Source organism: Phyllostomus discolor, chromosome 3 (assembly GCF_004126475.2).
Source record: "Phyllostomus discolor isolate MPI-MPIP mPhyDis1 chromosome 3, mPhyDis1.pri.v3, whole genome shotgun sequence".
NCBI classification, from domain to species: Eukaryota; Metazoa; Chordata; class Mammalia; order Chiroptera; family Phyllostomidae; genus Phyllostomus; species Phyllostomus discolor.
In genome coordinates this window covers 102,741,252-102,762,383 of record NC_040905.2, presented here as the reverse complement: position 1 = coordinate 102,762,383, position 21,132 = coordinate 102,741,252, and the positions used below count along the sequence as shown (strand labels likewise).

Below are 21,132 nucleotides of genomic sequence, written 5' to 3'. Positions count from 1 at the left end.
GCCCCCTTTCTCTTTGGTAAGCGCCATATTGTTGTCTGTGTCTATGAGTTTTTGTTCATTTATTTGTCTTGTTTGCTCTCAGTTTTATATCCCACATATGAGTGAAATCATATGATTCTTGACTTTTTCCTGTCTGGCTTATTCCTCTTAGGATAATATTCTCAAGATTGAACCATGTTGTTGCAAATGGCAGTATTTCATCTTATCTGTGGCTGAGAAAGTATCCCATTGTATATATGTACCACATCTTTATCCGGTCATCTATAGAAGCACACTTTGGTTGTCTCCATGTGTTGGCCACTGTGAATAGTGCTGCAGTGAACATAGGGGTACATACATCTTTACAAATAAATATGTTCAGATTTTTTTTAGTAGACACCCATAAGAGAGGTTGCTAGGCCATTTGGTAACTCTATTTGTAATTTTTTGAGGATCCTCCATATTGTTTTCTATAGCTAATGCATTTTCCTCAAATCCTTTTTTGTTTATTATTAACTAAATGAAAGAGCATCTCATAATATGAGATATTGTGTAAAGATTCTGACAAGAGAGAATCTCCTTTTTTCTGACAAGTTACTGAGGAAGTTAAAAACCTTGCCTTATATTTAGGCATACACTAATTTTAGGTTTATGATATATTAGCTTAATTTGTATATACATTACAAAGCATAAATGGAATCCTTGTACAACTATCAGAAATCTAGGATTTTTGATACATTGATGTGAGTATACTAGAACCACATCAAATAATATGTAAACAGAAGAACCATAACTTTCTTACCTTAATGCTTTTTTCAAGCTTACTCTTCATTTTTTAGGTCTTCTTAATGCCATGTTTAAATCATGTCATATACAAAATGTAGGTGTTAGCCTCAAAATTAATTAATGCATAGTATGGTTTAGCTATTTTGAGATAATCAGATTTAGATATTTTTCTAAAATATTGTGTTTTATTGTTATTCCTAAGTTTTTGAATTTCACTTTAGAATTCTTTTCGAGGTAAGTGAAAACATTTCAAGTTGGGCCCAGCATGTAGAAGGATTATGTCACCAAATAGTTTATATATAAACTTTACAAGGAAGATGAAGTTGGCATTTAAGTAATGATTCCAGGATCTCCCCTTATTATTTTTTAAGATTTTATTTATTTATTTTTAGAGAGAGGGGATGGAGGGGAGAAAGAAAGGGAGAGAAACGTTGATGTGAGAGGGAAACATTGACTGGTTGCCTCTCATATGTGCCCCAACTGGGGACCAGACCTGCAATCCAGGCATGTTCCCTGACCAGAAATCAAACTGGCTACCGTTTGCTTTGCAGAACGATGCCCAACCAACTGAACCACACTGGTCAGGGCAAATCTCCCTTATTTTTGATTAATATTTATATTGGCACTAGTGGAGTGGTAAAATATTTCCACCATTGGAGTAAACATGAAAAATGTTTAGTAAAGATAAGCTAGCATTTTCCTTTACCTATAAACGTGGCCACAATAATTGTATAGTTAGTGGTACTTCAAAAGTAAGGCAGCCATTTAGGCAACTAACTCTTCCCAACAAGTGAATCCTTTATAAAAGAAAGTAGATATACAAAAACACATAAATAATGTATCTTTCCTAAGACAGTGCATACACTGGAATATTGAGGTTTGTTTGGACATTTTATACACACAGTAGACTCATTTTCATGTTTCAATATTAACATTCCTTCAGATGGCGGGAATAAAAGGGGAATCAATCAAGGGGACATTTAGCTCTTTTATTGTTTAAATAGGAAAAGCTCAGGTGATATAAAGTGAATATAATTTTATAAAAGGAGGGAAAGGCAAAGTTGATGGAAACAATATATTGGAAAGAACTGTGGCTCCTTTGCTGAGGCCCACACCTAGAAGAGACGATGAAGAAGCAGCTTTTCATTCATGAGGCCATTTGTAAGACTAATCTATTCTGGTTGATGAATTTAAGCTTTTAAGTCATTACCAGCAGTATCTTACAGTAAGTGGGTAAGTTGATGTAGATTCCCCTTCTATAAAACTATTTGGTATTTTAGGACTTCATGGTATATCTCTGAAGATAAGGCTCAATCATGTTAACATGGCCACAGACAACACAGGCCAGCTGTAAGTAGTAGTGTCAAGTGCATGGAGAATAAGCATTTGCCCCTTCTTCTTCCTGTATTAACCTACCTTTTGAAACTGTGTTTACTATTACATCGTCAGCATGTTTTAGGCCTCAGTGAAGAGGAGAGACTTATTTGTTATTCTTAAACGTTGGTATTCTTAAACGTTGGTAAAACCTAGTTACTACAGTTGTTAGGTTTTTGTATAGTCCCATCTTGAATTCTTTTTTCCTTAAGATTTCTGTCCATTGAATTTATTAAACTGAACAGTTTTAGACCATCTCTCGTTCTGTTCCAAAATGCTCACTTACTAGAGAGAAAATAATTTATTCAAAAGCCTGTTGCCACACAAGGGAACACAAGGTGGCTGTTTGTATTGGATCCAATGCCAGTATTAATCCATTTGCTGTCAGACGAATTTTGCCTTGCCATAGAACCCAGAAAAAAAATACAAACCCAAAAGCCTGCTCCTTTTGTTCCATGGAAAATAAATGGCACATGTTCAGTGTTTTCACTGTGAACTGTTTCACAGTTCTCTTTGTGTTTTACTTTGAAAACATTTCCCCACTGCTCATTATCCTGTTAGGCTTACTGGCAGTCCAGGTGTTCAGGAGTGTGCAAAAGTGATGAGTGTGTCTTGAGTGCAGCTCTGTTCTTTAGAATGTACAGGAGCTGGTGTAGCCTAATGGAGACTGGTAAAGGAAAGAGAAAATGTAACTATTTTTCTCTGGAGCAAACAGCCAGGCATAAAATTCTCATAGTGTCCTTAATGGGAGAGAAATAATTAGAGGGTAAATAGCCAAGGCAGGGAACTATGGATTTTCCCTTTTTACAACTGGAGGTAGTAGAAATGAGTAATTTTCTGTAAAATTGTCTTGTGACTGGCTTTACTATTAACACATTTAGGAGCTTGCATATTTAAAATAATTCTTAAAGATATAAATATTCTAATATATTTAGACAATTTCTTTTTCTGTTTTTAGGAGTTGTTAGGAATATTTAGACTTAGAAGAGAAATATGTACTCCTTAAATATAATTTTTTTAGTTTTCAATATTTTTTGAAAATTCAGCTTTAGCACTTATACCAACCACAATTATAAAGTTTAAAAGCCAGCTGTGAACCTCCTGACAATGGCAAATGAAATTCTCGATTAATTGTGGTAGCTCTCCTACTGTTTTTATCTGTGACAGTTTCTTGAACCCTTTCCAAATGAAAAAGAAGCCACATAGGTAGCTTGAAGGTGAGGTGCTGTCCTTCACAATGGGCTTTATATAAAGTCTGCTATTAAATAGCATGTTTTGTTTCACAATGTAAATAAGCACCTGTAACCCTGTCCACCTTCTTTTTTGTACTCTGGGTTTCTTATTTAGATAGTTTTGCTGTTACTGAGCATTTAGTTTGCTTCAGTGCATTGCTGAACACACCCAAGCAATATGTGTGTGTGTGTGTTGAGGGAGGGAGGGGGGTGAGTGTTAACTTACAGTCTTCCATTTGTAGCTGGCATGTTCAAAACACTAACACAGGAGTACTTCTGTTATTGCTGAGGGGGTAGATGAAGCTTACAGTTTCAAAAGTACATCAGCAAGACCATAAGCTCCAGTTATGTAACACCCTGAAGCCTCATTTCGAGTTATTTATTCATTCTTTAAATTGTATCCTCTCACAGAAATCCCTTAAAGTGTCAGCAATTAACACATTTATATTCGAAGTTAGATTCAGAATGTAGTTATTCACAGTTCATCCAGCATGAGACCACATTATCTTAAATTTATAAAAAATGTCTAAAATTTTTACAAAGCTTTTCTAGTTATTACCCATAGAAGTATATAATATTTTATATAGATTATTTGAGATAATTTTCATAAAACTGGAGTTCACCATGTGATTTATATTAGACATTGGGCCAGTGAATAAACAGAAACTAATTTATTATTTATTAAGCTAATTTATTATTATTTAATAGTCTCCTGTTTCTCAGGGAGCAATGTTAAAAGGTAATATATAAAGTATTGGGTTGGCCAAAAAGTCTGTGTAGTCTTTTCTTTAAAATAAAAGACACATTTTTCATTTTCAACAGTAACTTTATTGATTTGGATATTTTGAGAATGTCACCTGACTCCTGCATGGTGTAATATTGATTGTTCTCAATTACTGTCTCAATTTGATCACTATCAACTTCAACTGGTCTATCCCGACATGGAATATCATCCAGCAAGAAACCTCCAATACGAAACTTTGCAAACCACCTTTGACACAGTCGATCACTCACAGCACCTTCTCCATACACTACACAAATCTTTTTGGCATTTCAGTTGCATTTTTACCTTTCTTGAAATAATAAAGCATAATATGCCAAAATTTTTGCTTATTTTCTTCCATCTTTAATATTAAAATGACTATACCAAAATTCACCAATTTTGATTTTTTTTTAATGCACGCTAATATGACACCTGTCACAATACAGGATTGTTTCAAATGAAGCTAAAGACAACTAAGCACTACTAGAGCCATCTTATGGAAATAAACATTTTGGCCAACCTAGTATAAATAATTAGTTATTAAATATTACTCAACTATAACCCTCTAGCACCTTAGGGCTACTTGGAATTGAATAGTTAATTTGTAGTTGAATTATTGAATCAGACCCTATGCTGGGCCAAGAGACTTTGTTAAAATTAAGTCAGTACTCTTTTTGCTTATGTCTGCCATCTAACCCAACCATAGTCACCTCTTCTAGCTAAAAAGGAAGCGAAAGGATAGATACTGGATACCTGCCTTCCTACCATAACTCTACAAAAGCCCAATAAATGTAGGGAGTGTACTGGAAAAAAGTGATTCATGATTATTTTTCTTCCTCTGTTATTTTATTTTTAGAAAGTAATGTTGTAGGAGAAAACAACAAGATAAATATGTTGGAATAACAAATGTATTGGAATTTTCTCTTGGGTTTATAGTTAATAATTACCCAGACTATAAATAAGTATCATACCCAATATTTTTCTAACACCTTTAAATTAATCCATACTGTTGGCTACCCTCACCTGCTGCCCTCACTATTATTAACAGGAAGTGTAGTCTTTTGGGAGTCAGGACTCCAGTCTCCTCTGCTGACTCAGTCTGTGAGCATGGGTAAGTCTCAGACGCTCTCTGTGTCACGGTATGCTTATTGTAATATCCATGTGGTAGCTTTCAGCCCATGTGTCTTTCTCTGGCTGCCCTCCCTCATTACATTGTGTGTCCTTATATCTCATCACTTTTGCCTTGTGCTCTGCATTGGGCAGCAGAAATGGAAAGAACGGAAGATAACTTCTGTCTCAGTTAACTGATGGAATTTGCCATAGACAGAAATCAGTCATGTCACTGTTTAATACATTCCTCATAGGTATATTATTAAACACACATGCAAGCTTGCGTGATTAGTCAGACTTTCCACCATATTGAAGAGGAAAGAAAAATTGAGTTATTCTAAAAAATAATGTATCTATTATGCAATATTTAAATTTAGAATTGCAATATTTTTCTATTTATGGTTTTCAAGGGTTGGCAGGTATGTGTTAACGTTTTTATAATAGCATTCAGCTATCAGTTAAAAGACAGTTAGCTTTTTCTTTTGAGGTCACATTATTCATATTCTTTTCTTTTTATATATGTTGTTACTTTCATTAAGAAAATGTTAATAGTTGGGTGTCTGCTTCACCAATTTAAATTTTTGACATATGACCTCTGTTTAATAAAGGTGTAACAAGAAAAGCAAAAAGTCTGATTCACAACTTGCCATTGGTTCTTGTAGGCTAAGTTTAAAAACTAACAAATGTTAGAATTTGTCAGCACTGTTCAGATTTGAGATTTATAGCTACAGAATAGGAGACCCTCTTTGACAGAAGCCTTGATCCCGACATATCAGTTAAGAAGTGTATCAGTTGGATTGCTTGATCAAACCACATCATGTATTATATTAAAAAAAGTTTGCCATATCAGAATATTCACCTCTCCCAAAGTATTAAAAAATTCAAGAGTGGAAATAGGCATACTTTTTATTGTTAGAAAAGATCTATTGAATGATCATTGCATCTCTTACCTTAAAATAATTCTTAGATTTTAAGCCTCTGATACAATATAGGCAATTCAAAATATACTATATTCTCATAAAAATGTTGCACACATAGATCTTTAAAAGTAATTCCTTCAACTATCTACAGAAAATTAATGTAGAGATGGTTCTTGCAGATAACTGAGAGGAAAAAAACCCAGTCTTAAAGAAAGAGAACTGCAGAGTCAAGCCTAGAGCCTGCTCCCCTGCACTAGATGTGTGGTGTTGGGTTACACACAGCCTGTATCTCTCATGTGTAAATAGGAGCCATGTGAACTGTACCTCATAGGTTATTGGGAGAATTAAATGAAATAAAGCATTTATAGTAACTAGCACATTAGTAGTACATGTTACAGTTACTCAGCACTGCATGGGTGATGTGAACATTCCATGAAAGAGGCAGCCTGCACTGTGGTGGAGAGCACCAGTTCTGGAGCCACTAGCCTGTGTGAGTTCGGATTCCAGCTACAACATCACTAGTTATGTGAATTCAGACAAATTAGATATCTTCCCTTTGCCTCAACTCCTTATCTGCAAAATGGGGATCATACTTCTTAGAGTTGCTATCAGGATTAAATTGAGTCCCTATAAGTCAAGTATTTAGAACAGTGTGGGCATATAATTAGCACACTGTAACTATTTTTTACTTGTGTATATTTCCAGAATGCAACATTTCAATTCATACTAAGTGAATATCATTTTTCAGGGTTCTGCCATGGTTGATAACTTAGTGTTGCTTTCAGTAGTCCCAGTAATTTTTGCTCCCATTTTCCACAAGTATTTCTTTTTAAAGACCTTAGAGTGACATGCATTTTAAATGTCCCACTGGGTACCTTTATGACATTTGAAGAGCCACTTATCTGATGAGAGCTGAGAGGGCAAATGTAATAGGCACTGATTTCCCATGAAGTTTCTCTCTCGTTGGTATTGCCAGTTCCCACAATCCTAGCATTCCCTGGGCATCAGTCAGTGTCTACAAGAAATGATTTTCAAATATTAAAGCATGTGAAAAGACAAACAGGCCAAAACTCAGAGCTCTCTAGGGACTATGACCTCCAAAACAGAGTCTGTTCTGACATTTTCACAGGCTGCTTGAGGGAATTCCAGCAGGGTCATTCCATTTGGTAAACTCCTAAACAAACCCTCTGTCATCGAGGACTAATTTACAGATTTTTCTCTTTATGTGCTTGTTCTGAAGAGATTAAGATAGTGGATATGGTTGCTGAGACTCTTTTAAGGCATTTGATGTATATGATAAGTACTATACAGAAGACATTTGGTATTTTGAAGTCATAAAACAGTTATTTGTTGAAAAATTTCTTATTCTGAATTGTCTTAAGTTCTTTTTCTTTTTGATTTGAGGAAATCTATGTCATAACCATATCTAAATTAATTTTTTCATTATTAACCTCCCAAAATTGACTAAATTCAGAAATGATCCCGTATAAAACAAATATACATTAAAATATGTATATTATCACTTGTTTCACAATGACCTTTGTTATATGTGAAAACAAAGAGTTCTATTGTTGTAGAATATTCTATGAAGTCTTGGTGTGATGGCAGTTGTATAGATGAGGGTTTAAGGTTACCCGGGATGGGGGCAGATCTTAAGCTGTTTTTCAGTTAATCTGAATCCTCTAAAAATATTTTACTGTGTATTATTATATATTTCTTTTTAAAAAAAGAATACACTCCTAAAAATAAATGAGAAGGACACAACCCAAGAGATTTGAAGCCTGGACAACTTAAGGAAATGGGTAATTAGGGCTTATTTGGTTTATAGTTGGCCTTAAATGCCTCAGCCTCATGGTTGTCTGAGTCTGAAGTCTTGTGAGTAGCATGTATGAAGTTCCAGAGGTGAATAGTGTTCCTCATTTGAAGAATCAGGTTTACTGGGGATTTTGTATGGTTTGCTTCCTTCTTTGCATGTTTCTTTTCAGTGAGTTAGTCCTATTAAATTAAAGAGATCTTCACAATGAAAAATTTCTTATGATTTGATATCTCATTCTGTTGTAGGATTATAATACATTTTGAACAAATTTAAAAATAGGACACAGGCAAGTAAGTTGACATATGATCTCACCCAAGCCTCTCAAAATTAGTAGTAAAAATAAAGCTTGTTTTATTACATGTATTTTAATAACCTGTCAGAAACCCAAGATGTTTCAGAGATTTCTTAGTAAAATAAAATGGATACAAATGTGAAATGATAAGTTGCTTTGTAATTGATCACAAGTAGTTATTGAATGTGTGAAAAATTGTGTGGATGTTGAGTGATATATAAAATTTATGATGGAAAAGATATAAATGTTTATGTTACTGTTTTCTCAGGCCAAGAATGCAAAGGGATATTTAAACTAGGCATGATTGTAATATGAGAAGGTATTACTTTTCTAACAGTCTATTCTTCTAGCATAAATTTTTCTATCCCTTGCTATCTATTTCTATTAGCTAGTCTTTTCAGTTTTCAACTAAATGGAATTTAGTTGAATAGCAACTCACTGATAAACCAGTGAAATCTCTGGTTGCATAATTGTGTGCTCGTTTGTTTATTTGTGCATAGAAGCAGAGTAGCTGATTGATTGATTGCTGAGTGTTTTCTGAACTCTCAACAGAAACAAAATGCTTACAACTTTAAAAAGTTGAAGATTTTATTTGGATACCCAAATACTATAATTTTGAGAATTTTCCAGATAAAGAAATTTAAATTTAACCCCAGTCACATCAAGTTAGGACTGAACAAAGTGAAATTTAAAGAAATTCAAGAACTTATTCCTAAACTGTAAATTTTGGATTTTAGTGGTTTTAGACAGTACAGTCAGCCCTTGAACAACACAGGTTTCAGGTCTACCATGTGCAGGTCCATCATATGTGGATTTTTTTTTCCCAAAAATATGTAGTTGGCTGGCTGTGTCCCCAGGTTTCACATCATGGATTGAACCAACTGTGGATCAAAATTCCTGATCCTCTGTTGGGAACCCACAGATACAAAGGGCCAACTTAAGTTATATGTGAATTCCAACTGCATAGGATTCAGAATCCTTATCCCCACATTGTTAAAGGGTCAACTGTACTTTGATTTTTGTTTTATTCTCCTATTACACTAAAACTATTTAAGGTATACTTCTCATGAAAATGTGTACCTTTCGTAAATGATCATAAGTGTTTCATGTACCCTTAAGGATGAGATAAATGTTAGTTAGGTCTAGTTGGCTTATAAAGTTGTTCAAGTCTTATGTATCTTTACTGTCTTTACTTGTTCTATCAAAGAGTTAGATATATGTTGAAAACCTCAACTACTAGTAGATTTGCGTGTTTCTCCTTTCAATATTGTTTTTTCTTTCCTGTATTTTGAGGCTTTGTTACGTGTTCTTGATGAATTGAGCCCTTTACATTATAAAATGTTCCTCTGTCCTTGGTAATGATTCTTCTACTAAAGTCTTATTTGTTTGATAGTAATATAGCCCTTCTAAGTTTCTTATGTTTAGCATTGTATGATAAATCTTTTCCCAGCTTTCATCTTTAACTCATCTATACCTTTATATAAAAGTACATTTTATTTAGAAATCATAGAGCTGGATCTTTGTTTTTGAAACTAGTCTGAAAATCTCTGTCTTTCAATTGCAAGGTCATTATTATTTTGTCTGGTGCACTGGTTATCTATTTCTGTATAACAAGTACACCTTTAGCATCTTAACACAGACACATTTATCACCTCACAATTTCTGTGAGTGTGGAATTCAGGCACGGCCTGCAGGGGTGTCCAGCCTGCAGCCTATGGGACACATGTGGCCCAGGATGGCTATGAATGTGGCCCAACATAAAATCATAAATTTACTGAAAACCTTTTTTTTTTGCTTGCCAGTTGTCGTTAGTGCTTGTATATTTAATGTGTGGCCCAAGACAATTCTTCTTCCAATGTGTCCCAGAGATGCCAAAAGGTTGGACACCCCTGATAGAGGATACCTGTGCCTCAAGGTTTCTTGTAAGCTTGCATTTGTGTCAGCCAGGGCTGGAGTTTCATCCGAAGGTTCCCTTGCAAAAGGATCTACTTCTAAACTTACATTGTCCTTGGTGAGGTTCAGTTCCTTAAGGGATGTTGGACACTGAATTCCTTGTCACAGTGTGGGGCAGCGGGGGTCACTCTCCAACATGACAGCTGACTTGAGCAAAGCCAGTAAGAGAAAGTCCACTGGCAAGACAAAGTAACAATTCTTTGTAACATTTCTTCAACATAGGCCAATTTTATTGATTAGAAACAAGTTACTCAAAGGGAGAACATTCTAAAAGGTAGTAAATACCAGAAGGTAGGGATCACTGGGGACTGTCTTAGGCATTACCTATTGTAATTGAGTTTAAATCTATCATTTTGCTTTATGTTGATCCAGTCTCTTCTCTGTTTCTTTACCCTCTTTTTTGCCTTTTTTTTAGTATTTCATTTTGCTATTTTTATATCTTACTAGCTATACTTTTATTTCAAGAGTTCACAGATTTTTTTACATACACACATATATTATGAACACTAATTTCTTTGTTTTGTAGTTTCCTTTTTTTTATTGTTGTTTCATTACAGTTGACCCAGTTTTTCCTCCATTGCTCTCCCCTTCCCCCCACCCCCCCCAGTCAGTCCTCACACTGTTGTCCATTACCATGGGCCCTTTATACATGTTCCTTGACTGGACCCTTCACCTTCTTTCCCCTGTTTTCCCTCTCTCCCCTCCCCCCCTCCCCTCTGGTCATTGTCAGTTTGTTTCTTTTTTCCATGTCTCTGGTTCTATTTTGCTCGTTCGTTTGTTTTGTTCATTAGGTTCCAGTTATAGGTGAGATCATATGGTCTTTGTCTTTTCTAATATAGGTCTAATAAGCTGCTAATCCTATCTAATAAAATGTTTATCTTAGATATTATATTTTTATTTCTATGAGTTCCCTTTTGTTCTTTTCTGCATTGTCCATTTCTCTTGTCATTATATACATGTTTTCCTTTAAATACATTACATAGTTGTAATAGCTGTTAGTATTTTCATTTTTTTCCTGTCATTTCTGAGTGTTTTATTGACAGTTTTTCTCCTATTAAAGAGACATTTTGCCTCTTGGCAATTATTCCAGTAATTTTTTTTTGATGTAATATTGTGTTATATTGCCAAGTGGCTGGATTGTGCTTTTGTTATCTTTAAAGAGTGTTGGACTTTGATTTGGTAAAAATCTTGGACTTTTGGGTCACTATCAAGGCCTTTTCAAAGGTCCCTAGGAAAGATCCAGGATAGCATTCACGCCAGGGATGGTTCCTTATCTACTAGGACTTGACCCTTGACCCCCTTGGGAATCCCAGCTGAATGCCCACTAATGCCCCAGAGAGGGCTTTTCTTTCTACTGGTGGGAGCTTGAACATCCTCCAGTTTTGTGTGTACTTCAGATGTTGTTTAGCTTTTGTTTCATTTCTTGGCCAGCCTTGTGAAATTTCACAATATGGACAACGTATAACTTAGTACTCAGCAGACTCAAAGCCACCCTTATGCAGATTTCTAGAGCTTTTTTTCATCATTGGCCTTTCCTTGTCAGAAATCTGCCCTGAAACTTCCAGCTGCCATAGCCCTCCATGCTCTCATTTCTATCTCTTCAATTCAGCTAGACTGACTCTGTTTGAATTACCCCTCCTTGGACTCAGTCTGGAAATTATTTCCAGGCAGAAAGCTAGGGTGTCTGTAAAGGTTATCTCATTTGTTTTCCTTCTGTGGGTCTTTCATTGCCTGTTTCCCAAAGCAATTATTTCATTTACCGTGTTGTTTTCTTCTTTTTTTATGGCAAGTGATAAAGTGCACTCCTTGGTAGCCCATCACAGCTGAAAATGGGAGTCTGGAGTTGGGACTTGAACACAAGGCCCATGCTGTTCCGCTGAAACACGTTTCCTCTCTGAGGACACGTAACTTAGCTTTCAGACTAGACTGCAGCAGCAGTGTCGTTTTACGAGTCTCTTTGGATCCACTCAAACCCTCAGACCTCCTGAACACACTGAGTTGCTCCTGGCTTGTTTGATCAGTGAATGAACGAAACCAAATTATTATTTAAAGACTGAGGCCCATAGTTATGGTTGGTTCTCATGGCAAGTAGATTTCCAGTTCTTGCTGTAGGCACAGAATGGTCAGCAAGATTTACATAAAAGAAATCATGGCGGGGTCTCTTGTATCACTTGGAGCCAATGGCAGAGTTAAGTTGATTTAAAAAAAATAAAAATAAATCAAAAGTTCAAAATAAAAATAATAATAAAAAAAAGAAGTCATCATTTAGGTGGTGGTGGGGATCACCAAAGAGGAAAGATTTCACTGGTGAGCAGAATCTATTCTTCATTAATAAAGAACTGACTAGATATTAATTTCTTTATAGAAATGTTGAAATTAAGAAAAAAAATTTGCCTCAGTGTTTGAATTTGATTCAGCTCGGCAGAATAGACTTTAGAGGTGATACTTAAAGGTTATATTTTTCTTCTCACATGTGTGTTAATGGAATTTTCTTGTCAAGAATATATAGGTTACATTGAGTAAAAAAAGCAAGGAGTAAATTGTAGGTTTATCGTACATTTTGCATGTATCATTGCATTTTTATGTCTATTTTAGAATTAACTTCTTTGAAAAAAATAGCAGGATCCTGGCCAGGTAGCTCAGTTGCTTAGAGTATTATCCCAGTAGGCCAAGGTTGCAGGGTCAGGGCACATACAGTAATAGACCAACAAATGCATAAGTTAGTGGAACAACAAATTGATATCTTTGTCTCTCAGTTTCTCTCTAAAATTAATAAATGCAATTTAAAAAAGTTTTAAATATTTTATTTATTTTTACAGAGAGGGGAAGGGAGGGAGAAAGAAAGGGAGAGAAACATTGATGTGTGAGAGAAACATTGACCAGTTGCCTCTTGCACACACTCCAGCTGGTGACCAGGCCCACAACCCAGGTGTGTGCCCTTACCTGGAATCAAACCCATGACCTTTCACTCTGCAAGACAATGCCCAACCAACTGAGCCCCACCAGTCAGAGCAATAAATAAATTTTAAAAAATCAAAACTAGCAGAGTATGATTGGGAACGTGTTGAATTTGTATATGTTAATGTGGGGTGAGCTGACATCTTAATTCCTGTTCATCAGTATGATACCTGTATTTATATAGGCTCTCCTTAATCTCTCTGTCAGCAGTGTTTTCTGATTTTTAGTGTAGATGTCTTATACATAAGTCTGTTTTTGACAGTGTTGTCAGTGAAATTGGTTTTTAAATTTAATTTTAGTTACGCTGACTTACGACCTTAACATTGCTCTTTGCTCTGCTTTGCTGACGATTTTGTAGACTTCTAATAACCCTTTCTTAAATGTCATTAGTGGAAATCAATGATGGAGGAAATGTAGGACATGATGTAGGAAAGCATAAATACTAATTTATGCTTTTGTGAAGCGTTGGGTAAAGACCCCTTTGGAAGACATTTCATTCTGCATTAATTCAGATAAAGATTTATTTCTGCCAAAACTGCTAGAAGCCTTTCAGGGTGGTGTGTGTCTGTGGGGGGTGGGGGGGTGCCTATATGTTATGGTCATTTATAAGTGTGTGTGTAGATACTTCTATTTTGAAGAAAATAATAGAGAACTCTTACCTTCATTGTCAGTGGATGAATTTTGACCTAACTGGTTTTGTGATTATTGTTTGTTGATGTAGCATATATTATTTAAGTGTTGGCCTCTGAAGTGCTAGGGCTGCAAAGAGGGAAAGTTAATTTCTTCTCTCAATCATTGATAAAGAGTCATTGGTATTGTACTTGCTATAGAAACGGAGCAACCAAATATAAAGAAACACAATAAAACCCATGTTTTTAAAACTATTTCTTATCTGATAGAAACAGGGCCTCTATATTATTCCTAAACAGTATATTGTTTTCTTTATTTTAACTTGTTTGAGTTATTCAGTATAACACTATGTACAGTCAGTACCATCTCCCAGCAGCCTTGCCATTTGTGACAGAAAATTACTCTCATTGGCACATACTTTAGAAAATCAGGTGTTTTTTGTTGTTTTGGGGATTTTGTTTGTTTTCTGATTCATAGTACTAACACCAGACTTTGGAAATGAAAAAACTTTTCTTAGGCCCTAGAGAGTGTATCCATCTGTTTAGGCTGTATGATGCTTATGAAGTTTCATGTGATTATGAATGTTCTGAAGTAATAATAAACCTCATTTTGAAAAAGATTGATTATTGGTGATATTAATACCATTCTAAGCTGCATTTATTTGGCTATCCACACAATTTAGCTCTTTACAGATCTCTGTGTTCATGAATTTGCCCTGTTATTTCTAAAACTATTTCTAGAATATTCTAGTTTTCCAGCTTTTTTTAAATTGGCTTTTTTGAAAATTGTATGCAGTATCATAAAAACAAAGATAGACTTTGTCATGTTATTTCTCAAAGTTTTTGGGAAAAAGGTTTTGGGAAATAAACAAAGTTTTTGTTCTTATTAAATATTATTTATGTGTATGTATATATATAGTACATATGTATTATATGTCTTCTCAATATAGTTTGAATATATCTCATATCCCACTTCTTGCTTTCTTTTGACATTTTTTTGTTTATATTTGTATTCTGTGTCTGAGTAGTCTCTAATGTTGTGACTAAGAATGTGTTTTTCCTTGACAGTGTTTTAGGTACGTTTGCCCTGTTTCATATTTTCTTTCCTGTTTTTCTCTTCCATGTTAGAAGTGTTCACCCTTCTCTTTGAAACTTCCATATGCTGTTATTAACATGTAAGAAATATCCTCTAAGGGTTTTGTTTTTAAACTTTGTGTCCAAAAATAATATTTAGGGAACAAAATGAAATCACAACAAATACAACTCTGGAAAACCATTTTGTGATCGTGCATAAGCAAGTAGCTGATAACCATTTTTATGAAGTTTTTTCATTGTCAGTCATTGTTTCTGTTTCTCATTCTTGGTTTTCATTTTTTGGTCTTTTTCTGCTATTTGGAGACTTAACCTGTTAGCTTTTTAAAAAGTACTTTGATTATTCATTCTAAAATGTCACTAATGTATACTATGGTAAATTTGTGGGAAAGAAGAAAAGGAGAGACAAAAAGGTTAATATATATTCCTATAATTCAGATACTCACTGTTAACTTTTGTAGCATCTCCTTAATCTTTTTTCTGTGTAGTCTGTTTGGGTTTTAAAATGTCACTAATGTAAGTTTATTTCTTATTTTTCAATTTTACATATATTTGTATTTATTTTTAATTTTGTTTTATAAGCAGTGATTTAATTATTTCTACTGGTTCAAGTTAGTGCATCAGTTAACCAGATCCTCAGTCTTTTTTTTTTTTTTTATAGATTTTATTTATTTATTTTTAGTGAGAAGGGAAGGGAGAGAGAAAGAAAGGGAGAGAAACATCGATTAGTTGTCTCTTACATACACCCCAGCCTGGGACCAAACCTGCAACCCAGGCATGTGCCCTGACCAGGAATCAAACCAGCAGCCATTTGCTTTTCAGGATAATGCCCAATCCACTGAGCCACACTGGTCAGGGCCAGATCCTTACCCTTGAACCCTTAAACTGTTTTTATTTTTTACTTTTTGTCACAGGTTAAAATCTTTCTACTACCACATTTGAAACTTTGAAAATGCTTTTTTAGGGGGTTTTTTTCCCCTTAAGGTACTCCTTATTTCATTACCTCAGGTAAAGTTTTTTTGTTTAATTTTTTAAATTTTATTTTTTTTTTTTTATTTTTCCATCATCATGTATCACCCCCTATACCCTTCCACTTCCACCCACTCCCCTTCCCCCACAATGAACACACCGTTGTCTGTGTTCATCAGTTATTTTGCTTTTTTGCTTGTTTTATTGATTCTTCTACCCCTCCAACTCCCCCTCCCAGAGCTGTCAGCCTGCTCTCTCTCTATGAGCCTGTCTCTATTTTGCTTGTTAGTTCAGTTTATTCATTAGATTATACATATGAGTGAAATCATACGGTACTCATCTTTTTCTGACTGGCTTATTTCACTTAGCATAATGTTCTCCAGGTCAATCCATACTATCACAAAGGGTAAATTTCCTTCTTTTTTTACATCCACATAGTATTTCATTATGTAAATCTACCATATAGCTGTTTTATCCACTGATCTACTGATAGACATTTGGGCAGCTTCCAAAACCTGGCTGAATTCCCAGAAGTGTAATCACTAGGTCATAAAGCAGTTCCATTTTTAATTTTTTGAGGTATCTCCATACTACTTTCCTCAATGGCTGCACCAGTCTGCATTCCCACCAACAGTGCAGAAGGGTTCCCCTCTCTCTACGTCCTCACCAGCAGTTGTTGTTTGTTGATTTATTGATGATAGGCCATCTTGACAGGTTTGAGGTTGTATCTCATTGTGGTTTTAATTTGCATTTCTCTGATTAGTGACATTGAGCATATTTTCATATGTCTGTTGGACATCTGGATGTCCTTTTTGGAGAAGTGTCTAATCTGGTCCTTTGCCCAGTTTTTAAATTGGATTGTTTGATTTTTTAGAGTTGAGTTTTTTAAGTTCTCTATAAATTTTGGATATTAACCCCTTATCATATGTATGAATCTTCGGGGAATCCCTTCTGCCATTCAGTGGGTTATCTTTTCATTTTGTTGATGGTTTCCTTTGCTGTGCAAAAGCTTTTTAGTTTGATATAGTCCCACTTACTTATTTTTCTTTTGTTTCTCCTGCTCAAGAATTTGTGTTAGGAAAAACATTGCTACAAGTGTCTGAGATTTTGCTGCCTATGTTTTCCTCTCAGGTCTTTATGGTTTCTGGTCTAACATTTAAGTCTTTAATTCATTTTGACTTTATTCTGTGTGTGGTGTAAGAAGGTGGTCTAGTTTCATTTTTTTTCCACACATCTGTCCAATTTTCCTAAAACCTTTTAGTGACTAGACTGTCTTTAGCCATTGTATGTTGAAAGCCTCCTTTGTCAAATATTAATTGACTGTAAAGATGTGGGTTTATTTCTGAGCTCTCTATTCTGTTCCATTTATCTTTGTGTCTGTTTATGCCAGTACCATGCTGTTTTGATTACTATGGCCTTATAGTATAGTTTGATATTAGGTAGCATGATTCCTCCAACTTTGTTCTTCCTTCTCAAGATTGCTGTGGTTATTTGGGGTCTTTTGTGGTTCCATGTAAATTTTTGAAATATTTATTCTAGTTCTGTGAAATATGCCATTGGTATCTTGATAGGAATTCTGTTGAATCTGTAGGTTGTTTTGGTTTGTGGAGACCTTTTAATAATGTTAATTCTTCCTATCCATAGGGAGTATCTATTACATATGCCCATTTATTCTTTAATTTCTTCCTTCATTGTCTTACAATTTTCTGAGTAAAAGTCTTTTACCTTCTTGGTGAAATTTATTCCTAGATATTATATTCTTTTTAAAGCAGTTGTGAATGGGATTATTTTCCTAGTTTCCCTTTCTGATAGTTCATTATTGGCATATAAAAATGCAGCTGATTTCTGGATATTTATTTTGTATCCTACTTTACTGAATTCATTGATCAGTTCTAGTAGTTTTTTGGTGACATTTTCAAGGTCCTCTATATACAATATGAAATCTGCAAATGATGACAGTTTTACTTCTTCCTATCCATTTAGATGCTTTTTATTTCTTTTTCTGGTCTGATTGCTGTGGCTAGGAGTTCCAATACTATGTTGAATAACAGTGACAAAACTGGACATCCCTGTCTTGTTCTTGATCTTAAGGGGAACACTTGTAGTTTTTGCCCATTGAATATAATGTTAGCTGTGGGTTTGTCATATGTGGCCTTATTATTTTTAGGTATGTTCCCTCTATTCCCATTTTGCAGAGAGTTTTTATCATAAATGGGTCCTGGATTTTATCAAATGCTTTTTGTGCATCTATTGATTTGATCATGTGGTTTTTATCCTTCATTTTGTTTGTGTGATGTATCACATTTGTCGATTTGTGGATATTGTACCATCCTTGCATCCCCAAAGTTTTAAGGTATTTCCTGGCTAAGAGCATGGACTTTGGCCAGAGACAGTTCTAAGAATAAGAATCCCAGTCAGTTACCTTACCACCCATGGTTTCTTCATCTGTAAATTGGGATGAGAAGATAATAAACATAAATATGTGTTAGGGTTGTTGAGGGAATTAAATGAAATGAAACAAAGTTCTTAGCATAGTGTCTTGTACACAATGCTAAGTAAAAATCTGGAGTAATTGTTGAATTGTTTCTATTTTACAGGTATAAAGGAGTTAAGTTGAAATTTAGTCTCATTTATATATTATGCCTAATATGCCATATCCTCTGTTCAGATGGTTCATCAAGGTATGTTTACATGGTAAATGAGAGAATTTCAGTTTGTGAGATGGCAAAAGTCCTCCTGTAAATTAATTTTGTAGTTAGAAATCCTGGACTGCTTGTTACTTATATATCATAGACTTCACTAAAATGTTTTTCTCTGACATTATTAGATTGCTTTACAAAATTGTGGCTTTGAAGTTCATAGTATATTATGTCCTCTGTCTGTCCCTCAGATAGTCAAATTAGGTGGAATCCATGTTATGTAGAAATGATTTTTATCTTGTTAATTATTTTGAAATGATTTTATTCTTAATGTTTAAACAAGAAATGTCAGGCATAACTTATTTGCTAAATAACATAGAGAATGATGATAGTATATACTATATCAGAGTCAATTCCTAGAACAATATCAGAATTACATGAGGAAAGGAAAGACCTATTTTACAGAATCAGAATATAATGATTTTCTAGCAGTTCTCATGAAATAAATTACTCATTTCTTCTCAATCTAAAATCCATAGAAATGCTTTAAATTAAATACTTTCTTAGTAGCTATCTTGCTTCTTTTTATAACAGTGATATATATTTACATATCTATAATTATAATACCTTAACATTTGTTTAAATGAATTACATACAGGCCTGGCTGGGTGCCTCAGCTGGTTGGAGCATTGTCCAGTACACCAAAAGATTGTAGGTCAAAAGATTGTAGATCCCTGGTCAGGACACATATCTAGGTTGTGGGTTAAATCCCTGGTCAGGGCAGGTATAGGAGACAACCAGTCACTTACAATGATATCTCCCCCCACCCCCTCCGCATTCCTCTCTCTAAAATCAATAATAAAAAATATCCTCAGGTGAAGATTAAATAAATAAATAAATAAATAAATAAATAAATAATAGGTCATTACTATGAAGAGACAATTTAGATTACCAATTCACAGTAATTTTAATTTAGAAAATTTAGGATTGATTCTTTTTTCATCATAAGTATAATGCATGCTTATTTTACATTTAGACCATTTTTAAAATTCAGAAAGATTTGAAAATCATCACTTAGCAATTACCAGCACAATAATTGCTTTAGGTCAAAACTTCCAGTGGACACTAAAATTTAGAATAGAGAGTATTATGAGGAAAGGATAATTATATAATACCAGAATATTTTCTTACAGAATACTTATTAATTACAGAACTATAGAGAGATAAATAACTTTACAGTTATGAAACCTAAAGACTTCATCTGAACCATGTGACCAAACTTAACTCACCAGTATTGGTACAAACTGATACCTTGTGTCCCTGAGAAGACACACACCATCACTTCTGTGGTCTTTCTGCCAAAAGGGCATAACCTGCTCTAGTCCAGAGGGACCCCAAGAGATGAGCCCAAATTGAGTGTCATTCACAAAATAACTGACCTGTACTCTTCAAAAAGATTCTAAAAGACAAAAAAATAGAAAAGAATGAGACTACAGAACTGCCTCACTTTAAGGGACACTGAAAGACTTGACAATTAAATGCTCCATGTGATCTTAGACCAGATCATGAAACTTTTTTTTTAAAGGATATCATTGGGACAATTGGCATAATTTGAATAAGATCTGGGATTTGTAAATAGTATAGTATCAAAGTTAATTTCCAGCTTAAATAATTGTACTGTGGTTCTATAGGAGAATATCCTTATTTTTAGGAAACACACACCAAAGTGTTTAGAGGTAAAAAGGCAACCTGTCTGCAACTTTTACTCTCCGATGGTTCTGGGAAACATGAGGTACAGATATGGGAGGAGCATGACATAGCAAGCATTATGAAGATGTTAACAAGCAGGGAGTTTGGGTGGAGGATGTATAAGAATTCTTTGTACTATTTTTGCAACCTTCCTGTATGTCAGGAATTATTTAAAAGTAAAGTTTGAAAAATGTCATCAAACTGTACATATTAGATCTGTGCATTTTGATGTGTGTAAAATATAGCTCAACCTAAAAAATTTTAATGACAAAAATTATTCAAGTAGATGAGAATGCTGTGAATGCTGTCAAACACTACCAATAAAAAGTTGTTAAGTATGAAAGTACTACTAAATAAAAGTTGGTATCATGTTTCTAGAAAGCCACTAGAAATATGTTAAAGAACCCAGGAAGAGGTTAAACTCTTTGATTCTATAATTGAATATCTACAACTTTATTCTAAAGAAATATTATAGAATATGTATACGTGTAGTGATTTAGGTGCAGTGCTATCTATCTCAGAATTAACCATAACAACAAAGCCCAGCAAATATGAATAATAAGGGATTAATTAAATTGATACATATATAATAATGTACTGTACAGCTATTGAAATAATGACTTCAAAATTGAAATATAATTATTAGGTGCTTACAATGAACCAAAGAAATAAAAAGTGATTTTGTTTTTGTAGGAATATTTAATAACATGGAAAAATGTTTACTATAGTAGTGAGAAGAGAAAAGGAGTTCATAAAATATATGCTCAGTGTGGTCCCCATTGTGCTTTCTAAAAATCATATGAATAGAAATATATCAGGAAAGATAGGAGTTATACTTTTCTTATGTGGTCTGCTTTTTATCTTTCTGAAT

The 21,132-nt window shown here is 34.4% G+C and overlaps 1 protein-coding gene and 1 long non-coding RNA gene across 5 annotated transcripts in view; both read left to right on the top strand.

Annotated features, from left to right (window-relative positions):
* MRTFB (myocardin related transcription factor B) overlaps positions 1 to 21,132 on the top strand; it is a 202,685-nt gene that overhangs the window by 68,730 nt on the left and 112,823 nt on the right. The window lies entirely within an intron of this gene.
* LOC118499565 lies at positions 4,596 to 8,823 on the top strand. The gene is made up of 2 exons (XR_004902060.1): positions 4,596 to 8,152; positions 8,326 to 8,823. It is a non-coding gene; the product is annotated as an uncharacterized LOC118499565 (long non-coding RNA).